This window comes from Symphalangus syndactylus, chromosome 9 (genome assembly GCF_028878055.3).
Source record: "Symphalangus syndactylus isolate Jambi chromosome 9, NHGRI_mSymSyn1-v2.1_pri, whole genome shotgun sequence".
NCBI lineage: Eukaryota > Metazoa > Chordata > Mammalia > Primates > Hylobatidae > Symphalangus > Symphalangus syndactylus.
The window spans coordinates 77,632,240-77,653,535 of NC_072431.2; the positions used below are offsets into that span (position 1 = coordinate 77,632,240).

At 40.9% G+C, this 21,296-nt stretch overlaps 1 pseudogene; it reads right to left on the reverse strand.

Moving 5' to 3' along the window:
* Positions 1 to 17,794: 17,794 nt before the first annotated feature.
* On the reverse strand, positions 17,795 to 20,569 carry LOC129490729 (ribosome-binding protein 1-like; annotated as a pseudogene).
* Positions 20,570 to 21,296: the final 727 nt, after the last annotated feature.

Consider the following 21,296-nt stretch of genomic DNA (forward strand, 5'->3'; position numbering starts at 1 on the left):
AAATTAGCCGGGTACAAGGGTGTGTGCCTATAGTCCCAGCTACTTAGGAGGCTGAGGCAGGAGAACTCATTGAACCTGGGATTTTGAGGCTGCAGTGAGTTATAATCATGCCACTGCACTCCAACTGAGGTTAACAGAGTAAGATCCTGTTTAAAACAAACAACAAAAAAAGAATGGCTTTAAACTTTCAAAAATGTGTTATTTTTCTTTTTATTTTAGCTGTCCCATTTTTATTGAGTTCTAATTTTATTGTATTGTTGGCAGAAACATGTTCTATAATTTTGTTTCCTTTTTTGGTTGAGAACTTAATCTGTGGTTTTCATGTGGTGAGTTTTTGGTAAATATTGTTCATTTGCATGAAAAAAATGTATTAGCCATGAAATTCAGATTGCCAATAGTGTCATTCAAATGCTCTCTAACATTTCTTGTTTTAAATGTATTTAGGTTTAATGTAATGTTGGGTAGAGTTCCCATATGCACTCTCTCCATATGCAATTTCTCCATTTATTAACATCTTGCAAGAGTGCAGTACATTTGTCACAACTGGTGAACCAATACTGGTAAATTATTAACTGATGCTCATAGTATTCACCAGGGTTCATACTTTCTGTTGTACAAGGATGGGTTTTGTCAAATATATAAGGTTGTATATCAACCATTTCAACATCATACAGATAATTTCCCTGTCTAAAATCTCCCTGTGATCCATGTATTATTCATCTCTCCCTGCCCCCAAATCCTGGCAAGCACTAATCTTTTTACTCTCTATAGTTTTGTTTTTTTAGTTGAAATCAAACAGAATGTAGCCTTTACAAACTGGCTTCCTTCACATAGTAATATGCATTTGGGGTTCCTCGATGTTTTCCATGTCTTAATTTCTCACTTCTTTTTAACAATGAATGATACTACATTGTGTGGGTGTAGTAGTTTGCTTACTCACTCACCTATTGAAGGATACCTTCGTAGCTTCCGATTTTTGGCAATTATGAATAAAGCAACTATAAACATTTATTCACAAGTTTTCACATGGACACGACATTTGTTTTCAACTCATTTGTATAAATACCTAAGAGTATGGTTGCTGGATGGTAAGGCTGTCTCTAAAGAACCTGTGTCATTTGCATTCCTACAGCCATGATAAGGGATCCTGCTGCTCAGCATCCTCACCAATATTTGTCGGTTTTCATGTTTTGGATTTTATCCATTCTAATAGGTGTGTAGTGGCACTTCATTGTTTTAATTTGCCAATTCCTAATTAAATATGATTTGAGCATCGTTTCATGTGCTTGTGACCTGTGTACCTTTGATCTGCATATCTTCTTTAGTATGTGCTCAGAACTTTTGCTCAACTTTAGATTGTTTGAGTTATAAGTGTTCTTTTAATATTTTGTATTTGCACAGATTTTCTTCCAGTCTGTGACTTGCCTTTTCATTCTCTTAACAGTGTCTTTCAGAAAAGTTTTTAATTTTAACAAAATCCAACTTTTTTCTTTCAGGGATTATTATTGCTTGTGTTGTATCTTATTATTATTGTTTGTGTTGTATCTCAAAAGTCAGCATCACACCTACTGGTCACCTACACTTTCCCCTATGTTATCTACTAGAAGTTTTACAACTTTGTGCCTTTTAGTTCTATGATCCAATTTGATTTTAATTTTTATAATTTTGTTAATATTTTTTGTAAATTTGTTAATTTTGAAATAGTGTGTTAATTTTTGTTAGAAATCTTGTGTTAGATTCACTTTCTTGGAAGTGGATACCAGTTGTTGCAACATTACTTGTTGAAATGACTGTCCTTTCTGAGTTGCCTTTCCTGATGATAAATTTACTCTTTTTGTGTGTTTCTATATCTGAGCCTTCTATTCTGATTCATTGATTTATTTGCACATTTTATTGATAATATATTTTTATTTATTTATATCATTTATACTTTCTACTTTCATCTTTTTTAATAAAATTATATTTGTCCCCACCTTGTTCTTAAGTATTTTACATATACTTTTCTTTGTCCAAGATAAATCTTAAACATTACTTGACCAGAAAAACAAATATTAAGCAAACTAACATTTCTAGTCTTTTTCCAGAATAAAACTAGTACTTTACCATCCACCTTACATGCTACTTTTGCCAGGTATTTTATTTCTTTATACTATACTTGCAAATCAAAAATCAATAATTATTGTTACTTACGCAGTCAATTCTTAATTTTACTTATAGTTTTTACAATTTAATAGTTCATTGCTTATTTCAGCTCACTTCAATCTGGGTTAACTTTTCTGTTTTCTTAGGTAAATCCTTTTCTTGTTATTTTATCAAGCATATGTGTGTGATGAATTCTCTGTTTTCTAAAAACGCTTTTATAATACTTGTACTATTCAATGATAATTTATGCAGTTATAAATTTACCAAACGGCATTCTTTCTCTTGAACACTTAGATTTTTTCCTCTGGCCAAGCACAGTGGCTCACACCTGTAATCCCAGCACTTTGGGAGGCCGAGGTGAGCAGATCACCTGAGGTCAGGAGTTCCAGACCAGCCTGGCCAACATGTTGAAACTCTTTCTCTACTAAAAATAAAAACAAAACAAACAGAAAAATAGCTGGGTGTAGCGGCACATGCCTGTAGTCCCAGCTACTTAGGAGGGTGAGGCAGGAGAATCGCTTGAATCCGGGAGGCAGACGTTGCAGTGAGCCGAGACCACACCACTGCTCTCCAGCCTGGGCGACAGAGTCAGACTCTGTCTTAAAAAAACAAACAAAAATCTTTCCTCCATTTCTTCTGCTACTACTCTCTTGAGGAGTATTCTATCACTCTAATTTAGGGGTCAGCAAACTTTCTGTAAATGTGTCCAGAATTGATGGGTTCTTGGTCTCACTGACTTCAAGAATGAGGCTGTGGACACTCATGGTGAGTGTTAGTTCTTAAAGATGGTGTGTCCAGAGTTTGTTCCTTCAGATGTGTCCAGAGTTTCTTCCTTCTGGTGGGTTCACCGTCTAGCTGACTTCAGGCGTGAAGTTGCAGACCTTCACAGTGAGTGTTACAGTTCATAAAGGCGGGATGTCTGGAGTTGTTTGTCCCTCCCAATGGGTTCATGGTCTCGCGGGCTTCAGGAGTGAAGCTACAGACCTTCATAAAAGAAGCACATACCCAAAGACTGAGCAGCAGCAACATTTATTGCAAAGAGCAAAAGGATAAAACTTCCACAACACAGAAGCGGACCCCAGTGCTTTGAGCTGGTAGTGCAGGTGGCCTGCTTTTATTCCCTTATTTGGCCCCACCCACCTCCGGCTGATTGGCCCATTTTACAGAGAGCTGATTGGTCCATTTTACAGAGTACTGATTGGTCCATTTTACAGAATGCTGATTGGTCCGTTTTGACAGAGTGCTGATTGGTGCATTTACAAACCTTTAGCTAGACACAGAGCGCTGATTGGTGCATTTATAATCCTTTAGCTAGACAGAAAAGTTTTCCAAGTCCCCACCAGACCCAGAAGCCCAGCCAGCTACACCTCTCATAAAGACACAAATAGTAAATATTTTAGGTTTTGCAGGCCTAATGGTTTCTTCCACAACTACCCAAATCTGCCTTTGTAGCACAAAAGCAACCAGCCAATAAAATCTCATTGACAAAACAGGCAGCAGATTGCTGACCCCATTGAATTGATTGATTTTTTTGTACTCAATTTGCCTTTTGTCACTGATGTTTAAGATTTTCACTTTGTAATCCTAGTACTTTGGGAGGCCAAGGTGTGTGGATCACGATATCAGGAGATGGAGACCATTTTGGCTAACACGGAGAAACCCCATCTCTACTAAAAATACAAAAAATCAGCCAGGCATGGTGGCCAGTGCCTGTAGTCCCAGCTACTTGGGAGGCTGAGGCAGGAGAATGGCATGAACCCAGGAGGCGGAGCTTGCAGTGAGCCAAGATTGTGCCACGGCACTCCAGTCTGGGTGGCAGAGTGAGACTCCTTCTCAAAAAAAAAAAAAAAAAATTCACTTTCTATGTGAAGTTAGATACATTGTATTTGTGAGAGGGGGCCTGTGGACCAATAAAAACTAGTTGGGATGAGAATAATACAAATTAAAAAGGTGACCAACAATGATGCTCCAGAACTGGTGATGACATTAAGGAGAGCTGAGTGAGTGACAGTGAGCAGACTTGTTGAGGACCAACTGTTGGCTGGAATTAGTTGAATTTCATTGGATGAGAGTTGACAATCGTCTAGAACTGGAAATCTAATTTCTCTCCCAATAGCATGATTTTATCGAAGACCTAAGAATATATAAGGTGGCTTGGGAGGGTGGGGGGCATGCTAGATAAAATGACTGTCTTGAGTTTAAATCAGAAATGACTGGAGAAAAAAATAAAGCTAAGATTGGCTAAGATCACATTTTCTGACACGACACACGTGAGGAATTTAAAAGTAATATCAGACAACCAATAGAAAAGAGAATAGTTAAAAATGCCCATACCACTCTTTAGAGCTTAATAATGCAAGTTGCTTCTGATCGGAGGTATACTTTTTCAGATATGTGTTTGAATATGTACTCTGGCTTATAAAATGTGTCTTGTTTTCAAACATATATAGTATACCTCTGCTCTAGATATCCTTAATTCATTTGTTCTATAGAATAAAATAGAGGCAATATGGTATATTTGTAAACATCACTAATTTTAGAGTTGTAAGTGTTATGCTTGAACTCTAACCCAACTATTATTTAGAATGTCATTCTTTCATTCAAAAATGAATTTTATGAACAAATGCAAACTGTGATCCAAGCTTAGTAATTGGCGATGCCTACAATGATGCATTAGAGAACACACTGCCATCCTGGGTATTAATTATCATGAGAGAGCAAGACAAGGAAATTAGAAATTACATGAGAGAAAAATTTACGGCTTTAAAGGGAACAATCAAATTGCTATGGAAACACATGTGATAATATCGCCTCTTAAGTGCTTCAGAGATTTCTTCAAGGAAATGACAAGGTAGTTTTGAATTATCAAAATTTTAAATAAAGATGGGAGAGAATAGTTAGTGAGGTTATTTGAATTATTGAAATGAAACTATTCCAATGAGATCATGACCAATGTGAGGATTAATTTTATGTGCCAATTTGACCACAGTGCCCAGCTCTGTGGTCAAAGATTCTTCTGGATATTTCTCTGAAAGTGCTTTTGGATGAGATTAACATTTAAATTGGTAGACTTTGAGTAAAGCAAATTGCTCTCTACAATATGGGTGGGCCTTAACCAATCAGGTGAAGGCCTGAATAGAACAAAAGATTGACATACTCCAGTAAAAGAAATGTTGCCATCAGATTGCCTTTTGCTTTGAGCTGCAACATGGGCTCTTCCTCCGTCTCTAACTGGCTGGCCCATCCTGAAGATTCTGCACTTGTCACCCGCCATAATCACATGAACCAATTCTGTAATTTATTTCTATACATTTACACATACTAGTGGTACCGTTTCTCTGGAGAACTCTCACTGCTACAACCAAATAAACTGTGCAGATAATGGTGGGGATGGTGTTAAGTGACTTGACTTAAGAGATAAGCTAACCCCTACAACACAATTTATCCATGTCATTAACTTTCACTTGTACCTCTTGAACCTAAAATAAAAGTTGGAAAAAAGAAAAAGAAAAGATAAGCTTAAACTTATAGTAGATTGCATAGGATGGAGGAAGAGATGAAAGATGAAATAGTCAAAGAGAATGCTTACATTCTTTGCTTAGATCAGTTGGATAATTTATATTTTTTTTTACTTAAATAGGTGACATTCAAAATAATGAAAGGTGGCCAGGCATGGTGGCTCACACCTGTAATCCCAGCACTTTGGGAGGTTGAGGCAGGCAGATAATGAGGTCAGGAGTTTGAGACCAACCTGGCCAACATGGTGAAACCCCGTCTCTACTAAAAGTACAAAAAAATTAGCCGGGCATGGTGGTGCATGCCTGTAGTCCCAGCTACTTGGGAGGCTGAGGCAGGAGAATTGCTCGAACCCAGGAGGTGGAGACTGCAGTGAGCCAAGATAGTACCATTGCACTCCAGCCTGGTGACAGAGGGAGACGGAATCAAAGAAAGAAAGAAAGAGAGAGAGAGAGAGAGAGAAAGAAAGCTGCAAGTATCAAGGAAGGATTAAGTTTTGCTTCAGGATTCTGTTTATGTCAGCAATGAGACCAAGATGTTTGGAATTTGATTCAATGTTCCAAGCATGAAAGAATTATGGGACATGGTCAGAAATTTCAGAGTCAAATGGTATCCCCTGTCATTATTTCATGTTGTAAGAGTCATGAAATATGTAATTTCATGTAAATTTCATATTGTCATGAAATATGTAATTTCATGTAAATTTAGATTTTATAATTAAATGGGGATAACACCAATCTTAAATGATACCTGCATTAAATTTTCCATAGTTTGCACATGGCTTTGATGTTCACTGTTGGGCCAAACTAAAACATTGAAGAGAAAGCACTTGTTAAACTGCAAATGTCACTAAGTGAAAGTTTTACCTTAATAAAATGAACTATCTTAAGCTATAAGAAAGTTATGCTATGATTCCTTTAAAAAAAACCAACAACATAGTAATGATAAACAAAGACAATGGTATCAATCTTTTTAAGTGGATTTTGAACCTTGCTGGATGGGACAAGGAGAGAGCCATTGATAATAAAATCCATGCCAGGCAATAGGCTGTGTTCTGATTGGCACAGAATGCTGTCTAAGAAAGATCTGAGAAAGGCATTGATTTTAGTGATCTGCTTCTGAGGCCTTTAATAAAGGTCCACTACTGACTGGAATGCATGGAATTTACATTGTATTCAAAACCAGTAAAATCAAAGAAGTAAGAACTTATCCATGGCCCATTCTTAAGGAAATACCACACATTTGCAAATTGATATTTGGAAGTGGAATTGCCCAAATTAATGCTTGATTCAACAGCAGGAGATGCAGTATTTAGGCATCTGAGTACACAGTTTAATAAATTATTTCATGAAATATTAATATTATGACATTAATTTAAATTGATTTAGATACACAAACTGTAATAGGGGCAAAAAATTAAATGTTATTACCAAGTCATCACACATTGCTCTACACAGAGCTGCTGCCAGGAAAAGAGCATATTCAAATCTAATTTCACATCTTCATTAATGAACTGAGTCAGTGACAGATTAATGAAATTCTGAGAAAATAATAAATCAGTAAACATATTTAATGATCAGGGATGCATAGTACAAAAGGTCTTTTATGATTAAAATATAAAACGAGGCAACCTGTAAAGGTATGCAGAGTGCATTAACTCAAAAAAAAAAAAAAAAAAACACGAAAAACAAAAGAAGCAAAAAAAGTAACTATGGTTCCTATACCATTTCTGAACAAGATACAAATCATATTGAAAGCATATAACCTCATACCTTGTGATGCTGGAACATATATTTGCTTTTCTCAAGCCCTGACTCCCAATGTCTTTATTGTCTATTTTCTCTGTGAAATAAATCTTATCCTACATTTTCAGCCACCTACTAGAATCTTTCTCAAACCAGATAGGACAAACATGAACTGGTTCTATCTCCCAACTGGTTTGAGTTATTTGCCTTATGTGGAGACATTTTTGCTTACTAAACAGGAACTGTTTCAGTTTAAACTGGATTGCATCTGGTTACTTTCTATAGAGAGGAAATTTTCAATTCCTCAATGTCCCCTGCTCCCCACCGCCCCATACACACAGGCACACATTCAGCACGAGTAAGTTACCACTAATTGGTTAGGTCCAAGGAAAGTAATAGGGTTAAAATTTATATAGATATATTCTGAAAAAAAAAGCTATGTAAATTTTAGAAAAAATTCACTTGTTTCTTTCCCGAATTTTTTAAAAATGATTTTATTTGTTTTAAATTTTTTTCTTTATTACTCAATTGCCCAGGGTTCCCTATGAGTTCCGATTTCATAGCCATGGCCTGAGAACCAGGGCAGATGCTACAATACTCTTTTTCTCCTACTGGATCTTATACTCTTTTTTCCCTTCTCACTGGCTAGCATGCTCAGGGTCCATGTTTTATTCATTTTTTAAATTATAGGGCCTAAGAGGAATTCCCCACAGAGAAGTGCAGTGGCTGTGGCAGATCATGGCCAGACTACTTCATCAGGTAAGACCCAGATCCATTCCTCCTCACTGGGTGATGCCTCCCTGAGGGAATTTCATCAACTCCAGCCAGGGGTTTACAAACAGGGGCTGGAACAGAGCCCCTGGAGGGAAGGGCAGCTGTGGTTCCTGTGGATCAGTGGACTTAGTCTTTCCTTCCTGCCGGCTCTGAAGAGTCTGGGCAGTCTGAACGAGGGGGATTCCCCCCATTGCAGCACACCTGCCCTGCCAAGGGACACCCAGACTCCTTCTTTAAGTGGGTCCCTGATCCCTTGCCTCCTGACTATGTAAGACCTCCCAACAGGGGTTACCAGACACATTATACAGGAGAGTTCCAGCTGGCATCATGTCAGTGCCCCTCTGGGATGGAGCTCCAGGAGGAAGGAGCAGGCAGCCATCTTTGCCGTTCTGCAGCCTCCACTGGTGATACCCCCAGGTGTAGGAGAGACCCAGGTGAACAGGGTCTGGAGTGGATCCGCAGCAAACCAGAGAAGCCCTACAGAAGAGGGGCCTGACTGTTAAAAGAAAAACAGACAAACAGAAAGCAACAACAACATCATCATCAACAAAAAAGACCTGAGAAAAAATGTCATCCAAAGGTCAACAGACTCAAAGATCACAGGTAGATAAACCCACAAAGATGAGAAAGAATCAACACAAAAACACTGAAAACTCAAAAACCCAGAGTGCCTCTTCTCCTCCAAATGATTGCAGCACCTCTCCAGCAAGGGCAGAGAACTGGACTGAGGCTGAGATAGATGAACTGACAAAAGTAGGCTTCTGAAAGTGGGTAATAACAAATTTCACTGAGTTAAAGCAACACGTTCTAACCCAATGTAAAGAAGCTAAGAACCATGATAAATCAATACAGGAACTGGTAACCAGAAAAATCAGTTTAGAGCAAAACATAAATGATCTGACGGAGCCAAAAAACACAAGAACTTCACAATGCAACCACAAGTATCAATAGCTGCATAGACAAAGCAGAGGAAAGAATGTCAGAGCTCGAAGAGTATCATGCTGAAATAAGACAAGCAGACAAGATTAGGTTTAAAAAGAAAGAAAAGAAACATGCTGAGAACTATGGGATCACATAAACAAACATGCTGAGAACTATGGGATTGCATAAAAAGATCAAACCTGTAACTGACTGGAGTACCTAAAAGAGATGGTGAGAAGGGAACCAAGTTGGAAAACACACTTAAAGTTATAAGCCAGGACAACTTTTCCAACCTAGCAAGACAGGCCAACGTTCAAATTCAGGACACACAGAGAATCTCAATAAGATATTCCATGAGAAGGAAGATCAACCCCATGACACCTAATCATCAGATTCTCCAAGGTGAAAATGAAGGAAATAAGGCTAAGGGCAGCCAGAGAGAAATGCCAGGTCAGCTACAAAGGGAAGCCCATTAGATTAACAGTGGATCTCTCAGCAGAAATCCTAGCAGCGCAGAGAGATTGGGGACCAATATTCAACATTCTTAAAGAAAAGAATTTCCAATTCAGAATTTCATATCCAGCCAAACTAAGCTTCATATGCGAAAGAGAAATAAGATCCTTTTTAGACAAGCAAATGCAGAGAGAATTTGTCATCACCAGGCCTTCCTTGAAAGAACTCCTGAAGGAATCACTAAATATGGAAAGGAAAAACCATCACCAGGCACTACGAAGACACACTGAAGTACACAGACTAACAATGCTATTAATCAACTACATCAACAAGTCTGCAAAATAACCAGCTAGCATCACGATGACAGGATCAAATTCACACATAACAATGTTAACTTTAAATGCTAATGAGCTAAATGCCCCATTTAAAATACACAGAATGGCAAACTGGATAAAGACTCAAGACCCGTCAGTGTGCTGTATTCAAGAGATCCATCTCATGTGCAAACACAGACAGGCTCAAAATAAAGGGATAGAGGAAACTTTACCAAGCAAATGTAAAATAGTAAAAAAAAGCAGTGGTTGCAATCCTAGTTTCTGACAGACTATAAACCAACAAAGATCAGAAAAGACAAAGAAAGGCATTATATGATGGTGAAGGTTTCAATTCATCAGGAAGAGCTAACTATCCTAAATATGTTTACACCAATACAGGAATACCCAGATTCATAAAAAAATTCTTAGAGACCTGTAAAGAGACAGACTCACACACAATAATAGTGGGAGATTTTAACCCACTCTCAAAGAATTAGATGGATCATTGAGCCAGAAAATTAACAAAGATATTCAGAACTTGAACTCAGCTCTGGATCAAGTGGACCTGATAGATAACTGCAGAACTCTCCACCCAACAACAGAATATACATTATTCTCATTGCCACATGGCATTTACTCTAAAATTGATCACATAATTGGAAGCATAACACTCCTCAGCAAATGTAAGAGGTATTACACTACCTGACTTCAAACTATAATACAAGGCTACAGTAACCAAAATAGCCTGGTACAAAAACAGACACACAGGCCAATGTAACAGAATAGATAACTCAGAAATAAGACCATGCATCTACAACCATCTGATCTTTGACAAATCTAACAAAAATAAGCAATGGGGAAAGGTTTTCCTATGAATAAATGGTGCTGGGAAAACCAGCTAGCCATATGCAGAAAATTGAAACTGGACCACTTTCTTACACCTTATATAAAAATTAACTCAAAATGGAATAAAGACTTAAATGTAAAACCCAAAAGTATAAAAACCCTATAAAATATCTGGGCAATACCACTCAGGACATAGGCAAGGGTGAAGATTTCATGATGAAAACGTCAAAAGCAATTGCAACAAAACCAAAAATTAACAAGTAGAATCTGATTAAACTAAAGAGCTTCTCCACAGCAAAAGAAATTATCATCAGAGTGAACAGACAATCTACAGAATGGGAGAAAATGTTCGCAATTTATCCATCTGACAAATGTCTAATGTCAAAAATCTACAAGGAACATAAACAAATTTATAAGTAAAAAACAAATAACCACATTAAAATGTGGGCAAAGGACATGAACAGACACTTCTCAAGATGTGTCCAACAAACATGAAGGAAAGCTCAACATCACTGATCATTAGAGAAATGCAAATCAAAACCACAACAACATTCCATCTCACGCTAGTCAGAATGGAGATTATTAAAAAGTCAAGAGATAACAGATGAATGCTTTTACATTGTTGGTGGGAATGTAAATTAGTTCAACCATTGTGAAAGACAGTGTGGGGATTCCTCAAAGATCTAGAACTAAAAATACCATTTGACCCAGCAATCCTATTACTGGGTATAAACCCAAAGGAATATAAATCTTTCTGTTATGAAGATACATGCACATACATGTTCATTGCAGCATTATGCACAATCGCAAAGACATGGAACGAACCTAGGTGCCCATCAATGGTGGACTGGATAAAGAAATTGTGGTACATATATTCCATGGAATACTATGCAGCCAAAACAAGGAATGAGATCATGTCCTTTGCAGTGAGATGGATGGAGCTGGAAGCCATTATCTTCACCAAACTAATGTTCTCACTTATAAGTGGTAGCTAAACAGTGAGAACACAAAAACACAGGGAGGTGAACAACACACATTGAGTCCTGTCAGGGGGCACGGGAAGGAAGAGCATCAGGAAAAATAGCAAATACATGCCTGGCTTAATACCTGGGTGATGGGTGGATAGGTGCAGCAAACTACTGTCACAGGGTCCTTGGGGTGTCACTTCACCAGCTGGAAACCACTGTGGTCAGTGGTGCCTTCTTCCTGAGTATTGCTCATGCCTCCTGGGCCCATTCCATCTACTTGGCCTGACATGCTGTGCTTGGCTTGCACTACAGGGCCAGATTTCACCCCTGCCAAGCAAGAGCCAGGTGCGGAGTAGTGAGGGCTGTGTGAGTAACTGAGCATGGGGTGCAGCCACTGCACACAGCCAGACACACTGGCTGCTGCAGTGGGGCAGGCAGTTCCAGGTGCCAGCACATATGCTAGCTCCATGTAAGGCTGTGAATGGACCAGATGTACTACACATAGCATCTGCTGTGGGCACCCACATCTGGATGAGGAGAATGCAGTGGCTCCGAGGCTTGGAGACATCAGGAACTGCAGAAACCCAAAGAGAATGTAACAGCCCTGGCTCAGGGAGCCTCTAGGTCTGGGCTTCCAAAAGGGCCACAACTCTTGTCTCCTTGTCGCCCACAATGTGGCAAGTGTTGGGGGCTTTTTTCACCCCTGTTCTGTGACAGCTCTTTTAGTCCTGCCCTTTGGTTGGTCCAGAGTTCTTGTCCCACATCCAGGAAGAATGAGGTACACAGACAACTGAAGGGTGAGCACAGCAGAGAAGAGCTTCATTGAGCAGCAGAATAGTTATGAGGAGACCCGCAGTGGGTTGCTTCCTTCTGCAGGCAGGCGGCCCCAAAGTTTCTGCAGCCCTCAGCAGAGAGGAGACCCAGGGTAGGTAGGTCCTATTTGCAGGCAAGTCAGTCTGTCATCTCTGCAACCCTCAGCAGAGAGGAGACCCAGAGTGGGTAGCTCCTATCTGCAAGCAGGTTGTCCTGTTGTCTACAGGATTCTGGCTCAGTCCAGATTTTTTATGGGCTTCAGAGGGGATCAAGTGCATGCTGAGTGGTCCATAGGTGGCCATAGGCAGGCCCAGAAAAAAACACCATAAGTTCTCACTTCAGTCTGCAGACCTGGCAGCCCAGCCCCCAGGAAACCTACAGGCCATCCCTGCCTTAAAGGTTTGGGCTTCACTGGTTACCTGCCTCTTTTCACCCAGGACCCTGTCTGCCTTCTGCCGCCATCAAGCTGCTGTCTATGGCACCAAGGCTCTTTGTGCTAAGAGGTGCCTTCAGGCTCAGGCCAAGCTGACCTCAGCCCCACCTCAGCCTCCCTCCCATGCTTGTCAGTGCCCAGAATCTGGAGGGGGACAGAGGGAGCAGATGTCTGGCATGTCAGCACACCCCAAGAGTGTGCACACCTGGCCAGATCGTGACAGTACCTGTGCTAGGCCTCAACTTTGCTCCAAAATTGGAGTAGCCACCAGGAACGGAGAGAGGTCAGGCAGCAGGAGCAGGCACTTCTGAGACTGTGGGGTAGGAGGGCTTCCCATGTCTCCAAGAGTGCAGAGATTCCTGGGTTGCAGCCACCAGCTAGGCAGCTGCCGTTGCTCCTGGGAGGCTAGGGCTCCCAACTCACCAATTCAGAAAGGGGATTGGCTACCACCTGTTCTCTGCTCCCTCTGGCTCCATGGAGCACATAGCCCATGCCACACATCCTCCACTGCAGCCAGCATCATGGCAGTGGCTACTCCAACTAGGCCACCACTGCCATGACCACCATGGCACATGTTTATACCTATGTTACAAACCTATACATCCCGCACAGAGACCCTTTGGCTGTTAAAGCTTGAAACTTACATTTGTTTTATCTGAGTTCCTACCTCAGGAAATGAACTTCAGGCCTCTCCTAAAAAAAAAAAAGGATCAAAGAACTGAAACCAGATCACCACACCAAATGCCGGAGCCCTCACTCACCATGGTTGCTTGCTTGGCCCTCCCAAGTTTCTGTTTTCTTACACATTGTTACATTTCTTGCCTGATGTATAAATCTCTAGAGTTAGTTGGTCAAGGAGATGGATTCGAGACTTGAGCTCCCATCTCCTTGGCTGCAGCACCCAATTAAAGCCTTCTTCCTTGGCAATACTTGACTTCTCAGTGATTAGCTTTCTGTGTGGCAGGCAGCAGGACCTAGACAGAACCCCTTGTGTTTCGATAACATGATTAAGGTGTCCCAGACTCTTTAAATCATGTATCTTAACATCATTTCATCAATTTTGCAGGCATCTTCCTCCTTTTCAACACTGGCTCATTGTTGAAACTCCCAGATATCAAATAATCAAGGCATGCAGATTTCATTAGAAAACATATACATTTTTATAATAATAATCTAGATAGATTTTTATTAGAAATTTGTACCACTGTGTGCTTGTGGTAAATAAACACTAACTGTTTGGGAAACCTCCTAGAGTTGCTGGGTGTATGTTCTGAGTTATTAACACATAGCATGACATTTCAGGCAGTACCAAAGCATTTTTTGAAATGACCTCTCATCCCCTACTAAAATGTTCATAAAGAACAATGTACAAATTGAAAACAGATGAATGATTACAAAGTGAAAACAACATGTGATTATCATCTTAGTAGAGAAATAAAACATACCAGCTCTTCTGCAGATTCACAGTGATGATCATTACCCTGGCCCCTCCACAATGTGAGCATCATTCTAACACATTAATAATTGTTCTTTTGGATTTTTACATAAATAAAATCATACACCATGTACTCATTTCTGTCCACTTTATTTTGCTTCATATTATTTTTGTACCTTTCATTTGTGACATTTCATATGGCAATAATCTGTTCCTTTTAAATACTGTATATAATTTTGTTGAATGAATATGCCACAGCTTATTGATACATTTTATTGGTGATGGCTTTTAGATTATTTTCACTTGGGACTATTAGAACTAAAGCAGCTATGAGTATTTCTGTATGTATCTCTTGAAATACACATACATAATTTTTTTAAAAAAATTAAGACAAGTGAAATTGCTGTGTTATAGTCAACTTTGATTAATAATGCCAAATGATTTTTCTAAGTGGTTTTATATCAATTTATACAGTCACCAGCAATATATGGGCTCCCAGTTTCTTCCTATTCTTGGCCTATTTGGTACTGTCGATCATTTTGACATTCTGATGCGTATAAAGTGACATTAAGTTATGGTTTTAATTTGTATTTTTAAGATTTTTAGTAAGCATGAGGATACTGGGCATTGACCATTTGTATGTTATTTTTGCAAAGTTTCTGTTTACATTTCTTGCTCATTTCTAAACTCTGAATATAATTTTTTGTTAGTTTCAAGTTCACTATTTTTTTCAGTCTGTAATTCTCCTTTTCACTCTCTAGAAGGTGAATTTTGATTAACAGAAGTTTCTAATTATAATGTAATCTTATTTATTACTCCTTTTCTTTATAATTGGTGGGTTATTTTGTTATGCTTAACTCTGTTTACAAACTCCTTACTTAATAAGATTATGATGGTATGCTCCAATATTATCTTTCTTATTGTTTTATCTTTCACATTTAGATTATTAATTCAGGTTTAATTGATTTTTGTGTTCAATATTATGTAAGGGATCAACTGTCATTTTTTTTTCTGTATTGTTATTGTATTCCCCCCCTCGAGGGTCACCAACGTTGGTTTTAATGGCATCAACACTCAGGAGGTCACACATCAGTTCTGGATGGCAATATCAAGGGGTGAGGGTCTATGGCCTCTAATCAGCCCCACAGTCTTCCAGAACTTGCTGCCCTGTCCCACCCACCTCCCATGCCACCCCACTGAAAAAAGATAAAATGATTGTGTGTCTAGAATTGGTGGGTTCTTGGTCTCACTGACTTCAAGAATGAAGCCATGGACCCTTGCGGTGAGTGTTACAGTTCTTAAAGTTGGCGTGTCCAAAGTTTGTTCCTTCTGGTGGGTTCATGGTCTCGCTGGCTCAGGAGTGAAGCTGCAGACCTTCACGGTGAGCGTTACAGCTCTTAAGGTGGTGAGTCTGAAGTTGTTCATTCCTCCCGGTGGGCTCGTGGTCTCGCTGGTTTCAGGGGTGAAGCTGCAGACCTTCGTGGTGAGTGTTACAGCTCATAAAGGCAGTGTGGACCCAAAGAGTGAGCAGCAGCAAGATTTATTGCAAAGAGCAAAAGAACAAAGCTTCCACAGCATGGAAGGGGACCCCAGAGGGTTGCCACTGCTGGCTTGGGCAGCCTGCTTTTATTCTCTTATCTGGCCCCACCCATATCCTGCTGATTGGTCCATCTTACAGAGGACTGATTGGTCTGTTTTACAGAGAGCTGATTGGTCCATTTTGACAGGGTGCCGATTGGTATGTTTACAATCCCTGAGCTAGACACAAAAGTTATCCATGTCCCCGCTAGATTAGCTAGATACAGAGTGCTGATTGGTGCATTTACAAAACTTGAGCTAGATATAGAGTGCCGATTGGTGTATTCACAATCCCTTAGCTAGACATAAAGGTTCTCCAAGTCCCCACCAGATCAGCTAGACACAGAGCGCTGACTGGTGCATTTACAAACCTTGAGCTAGACACAGAGTGCTGATTGGTGTATTCACAATCCCTTAGCTAGACATAAAGATTCTCAGGCCGGGCGCGGTGGCTCACGCTTGTAATCCCAGCACTTTCGGAGGCCGAGGCGGGCGGATCACGAGGTCAGGAGATCGAGACCACGGTGAAACCCCATCTCTACTAAAAATACAAAAAAAATTAGCCGGGCGTGGTGGCGGGCGCCTGTAGTCTCAGCTACTCGGAGAGGCTGAGGCAGGAGAATGGCGTGAACCTGGGAGGCGGAGCTTGCAGTGAGCCGAGATTGCGCCACTGCACTCCAGCCTGGGCGACAGAGCGAGACTCCGTCTCAAAAAAAAAAAAAAAAAAAAAAAAGATTCTCCAAGTCCCCACCAGATTAGCTAGATACAGAGTGACTATTGGTGCATCCACAAACCCTGAGCTAGACACAGGGTGCTGATTGGTGTGTTTACAAACATTGAGCTAGACACAGAGTGCTGATTGGTGTATTTACAAACCCTTAGCTAGACATAAATGTTCTCCCAGTCCCCACCAGACTCAGGAGCCCAGCTGTCTTCACCCAGTGGATTCTGCACCGGGGCCGCAGGTGGAGCTGCCTGCCAGTCCCCCGCTCTGTGCCGACACTCCTCAGCCCTTGGGCAGTCAATGGGACCCAGAACCATGGAATAGGGGGTGGTGCTCATCAGGGAGGCTCAGGCCATGCAGGAGCCCACGGTGGTGGGGGGAGACTCAGGCATGGCAGGCTGCAGGTCCCGAGCCCTGCCCCATGGGGAGGCAGCTAAGGCCCGGCAAGAAATCGAGCGCAGTGCCAGTGGGCCAGCACTGCTGCAGGACCCGGTGCACCCTCAGCAACTGCTGGCCCAGGTGCTAAGCCCCTCTCTGCCTGGGCCGGCAGGGTCAGCTGGCCACTCCGAGTGCGGGGCCCACAAAACCCATGCCCACCTGGAACTCCAGCTGGCCCACAAGTGCCGTGCACAGCCCCAGTTCCCACCCGTGCCTCTCCCTCCACAGCTCCCCGCAAGCCGAGGGAGCCGGCTTCAGCCTCAACCAGCCCAGAGAAGGACTCCCACGGTGCAGCGGTGGGCTGAAGGGCTCCTCAAGCACAGCTAGAATGGGTGCCAAGGCTGAGGAGGCACCAAGAGTGAGCTAGGGCTGCAAGGGCTGCCAGCACACTGTCACCTCTCAATTGCATCAACAGACAGACCCCAGAGCTCCTGGCCTCCCACACACACCGCAGAGGCTTTCAGAGTCAAGGAGGGCTTTGGCGTCACTCAGCAGGGGCCTAGGGCTGTGCCCAGGATCAAGTTTATCAAATGTGACACAGTTTCATTTACAAATGGGGGCTCTGGAAGGTCTACTTCTGTGGCTCCAAGACACTCTCAAGTCTCTAACGGCTTCTCTTAGAGCTACCAAAAGTTGGGCCTGGATAACGCTGCGTAGGTTGGTAGGTTTATTTGTAAGAAATATGTACGCATTTTGGTAAGTCCAACAGTAACTTCTTTTTCCACAGAGGAGACTCAGACAGAGGTGCCCTCCTTTGAGCTGCTGCCATCCTCCATCTTTTCCAGCTGTTCCTGCAGCTTCTTCACTGTGTCCTTCTCCCCTGCCAGCTGCTCCTGGGTCATTTTCAGAAGCTCCTGCAATTTGGTGGCGGCACGGCCCAGGTCATTCATTAACTTCTCTTTTTCTAGTCTCTTCTTCAGCTGCGTGGCTTCCTCCGTTTCTGGAGACTCCAGGGGGCAGGCTGCACAGAGCTTTTCCAACTCTACTTGTAACCAACACACTGAGGCCTGAGAGCCTCAGACTCTGCTGTGAGCTTCTGCAGCTGCATTTGCTTGTCCTCCAGGATGGCTTCTGTCCGCTCCAGCTGCATCTTCAGCTGAATGGGGTTGTGCTTGGCTAGGGGGTTTGGGGGTGAGTCTGGGGAGGAAACTGGGGACCCTGCTATGTCACCATCCTCTACATGGCTCTTCATTTCACTCAACTGCTGCCTGAGCAGGGTGAACACATCCTTCTGTTTCTGGGCTTCGCTCTTGGCTGCATCCAGCTGAGATTGAGATTCTAGTAGAAGTTGCCTCAACCGCACCACTTCCATGGCATAGTTCTGGCACAGCAATGGGGGCTGCCATGTGCTTCTCCAGCTCTGCCTCCAAATGTGAGGTGTGCTGCCTCACCTGGTCTGAACTTTCAAGTTCTCCTTTTAGCTTCTCTACAATCTCTTCGAGATATTTCACTGGCCAGTGACTTCTGGAGTACTTCCTCTGTGGTGCCCACCTTGGCCCTCGACACCTGCTCCTCCTCCTCCAGGATCTTCTGCAGGTCTCTGTGCATCCCCTCCATCTCCGCCAGGATGCTGTGGTGCTGGTCACACCCGACCTGCAGTGTGTTCCATGTCTCCTCAGCCTCCCTCAACTTAGAGGCCAGGTCCAAGGAGGGCCTGCGGGAGCTGGCGGCTGCTTCAGCAGTCTGGGGCCTTTCTCTCTGAGCCCTTACAGCCACTCAGTGTAATTCTGTTGTGCCAAAATCCAACATAATTTATTGAAAAGCACATTAGTTACCACTGGTCCACACTTTCACATTTGTCCTAAATGGAATACTTATGTGGAAGCGTTTATTTCTGGACTTTCTTTGGTTTTATTGGCTTATTTTTGCATCAACAGGACACTAAATTATCAGCTTAAAATCAGTTTCACTATCAAGTGATTAAACCTTCTGTCTTCATTCTTCATGCATGTTTTAACTATTCTTAGTCCTTTAGATTTCCAGACAGATTTTAGAATTGGTTTGAAGTTTCCACACATACAAAGAGAGTACTGGACTTTTCTTAGAATGACATTGTATGTACAAATCAATTTTGGGAAAGCAAACATCTTTACAATATTGAGTCTTAATAGATTTTACTTTTAAGAGCAGTTTTAGGTTTACAACAAAATTGAGACAAGTTAAAGAAATTGCCCATATACCTCCTGACCCCACATATGCACACTTTCCCTGTTGCCAACATCCCCCACCAGAGTGGTACATTTGTTGCAACTGATGTGAATCCACACCAGAATATCATTATCATGCAGAGTTAATGGTTTACATAGGTTTCACTCTTGTAGTCATTCTGTACATTTGGACAAACTTATAATGATATATCCACCATTAAAATATTGTACAAAGTAGCTTCACTGCCCTGAAATTCTTCTGTGCTCCACTTACTCATCTCTCCCTTCCCTTAACTCCTGGCAAGCACTGATTGTTTTACTGTCTCCATAGTTTTCCCGTCTCCATAGTTTTCCCTTTTCCAGGATGTCATATAGTTGGAATTTTAAAGTATGTATCCTTTTCAGATTGGCTTCTTTAACTTAATAGCATGGATCTGAGTTTCCCCCATTTCTTTTCATGTCTTGATAGCTTACTTATTTTAAAATGCCAAGGAACGTTTTATCATTTGAATGTACCACGGTTTATTTATCCATTTGTCTACTGAAGGACGTCTTGATTGCTTCCAGCATTTGGCAATTATGAATAAAGCTGCTGTAAACATCTTATGTAGGTTTATGTGTAGATAAATGTTTGCAGCTCCTTTGGGTAGGTACCAAGGAGTGTGATTGCAGGACTGCATGGTGAGAATATGTTTAGTGTGAAGTAAAATGAACACACTGGCTGTAGGGAGTGAGCACAGGGTGATTACTCACTGTAGCCAATGAGTTAATTTTTTCCATTATTCCCAGGAGTGAGCAGCTCCAGAGGAATATCCTATTTGCACCTCTGAGCTAAGATGGTTCCTGTAACCCTGTGTCTGGAGCTAACATGGCAGAAAACTCCTCCCAGTAGCCTCCTGAAAGGCATCCAACAGACTTCTGGTTTGGGGTTGGAAAATACCAAACCAATCAGGACTGAATGAATTTGAGTTATTCATTTGCATATACAGACCTGATTGAGAGCTGGGGCAGGAAATTTCCCTATTTAAGCCAGACACCCTCTTTATCTCCAGAGTGCACTTTCGTTTTACTTTGGAGACTGCATCTCTCTGATCAGCAGATTTATTATTATTATTAGAAAATAAAACTTCTTTACTTTTCCTCCACAAACCTCATGGTCTTTTGTTAACATTGGTTTTTAAGAAACTTCTAAATTGCCTTCTAAAAAGGTCATGCCATTTTGTATTCCCACCTGCACTGAATGAACGTTCCTGTTGCTCCACATCCTCATCAGAACTTGGTGCGGTCAGTGTTCTGGATTTTGGCCTTTCTAATAGGTGCATAGTGGTATCTCATTTTTACTTTAATTTCCACATCCCTGATGCCGTATGATGTGATGTGAAACATCTTTTCCTAAGTTTATTTTCCATCTGTATATCTGCTTTGGTGTGGTGTATAATACCGAACCTTTTAATCAATGAAATTTGATATATATATTAGGTTTAATTTAGTTTCTATCAATGTATTTTTATAGCTTTTTGAGTGGAATCCTGTCCACGTTTTATATATCTGTTCCTTGAAGGATGTTTCTGAAACTATTATAAATGGCATCGTTTAAGATATTCTTTTCTATTGTTTTGTACTTCTATATAGATATAAATGTGATTTTTATGTATAAACCTGATATACCTAAATTGATATGTGCATAATAAACATTATATACATTTTATTATATATCAACTTATATATTTTATATATAATATATGTTATATATAATGTTTTTCTTTTGGGAAGTTGGCCCTAATATTTTAAATGTTTTGAGCTAGTTTAAATTATGCACAAAACTCTTGGTAGATTTTTGTCAATCTACTAATATGGTAGTTGTGTCAATAGAGGACACAGAAAAAAAACATGGTCACATATGTTTGATAACATTATGGCATAAATGCCCTATAACAATCATAAAGAATTTGTATGTGATCATATTTTAATTACTTTAATATTATTTAATATTTAACATTTAATTATTTTAATGCTTTACTGTGTTCCCAATATAGCCTTATGTTTTGT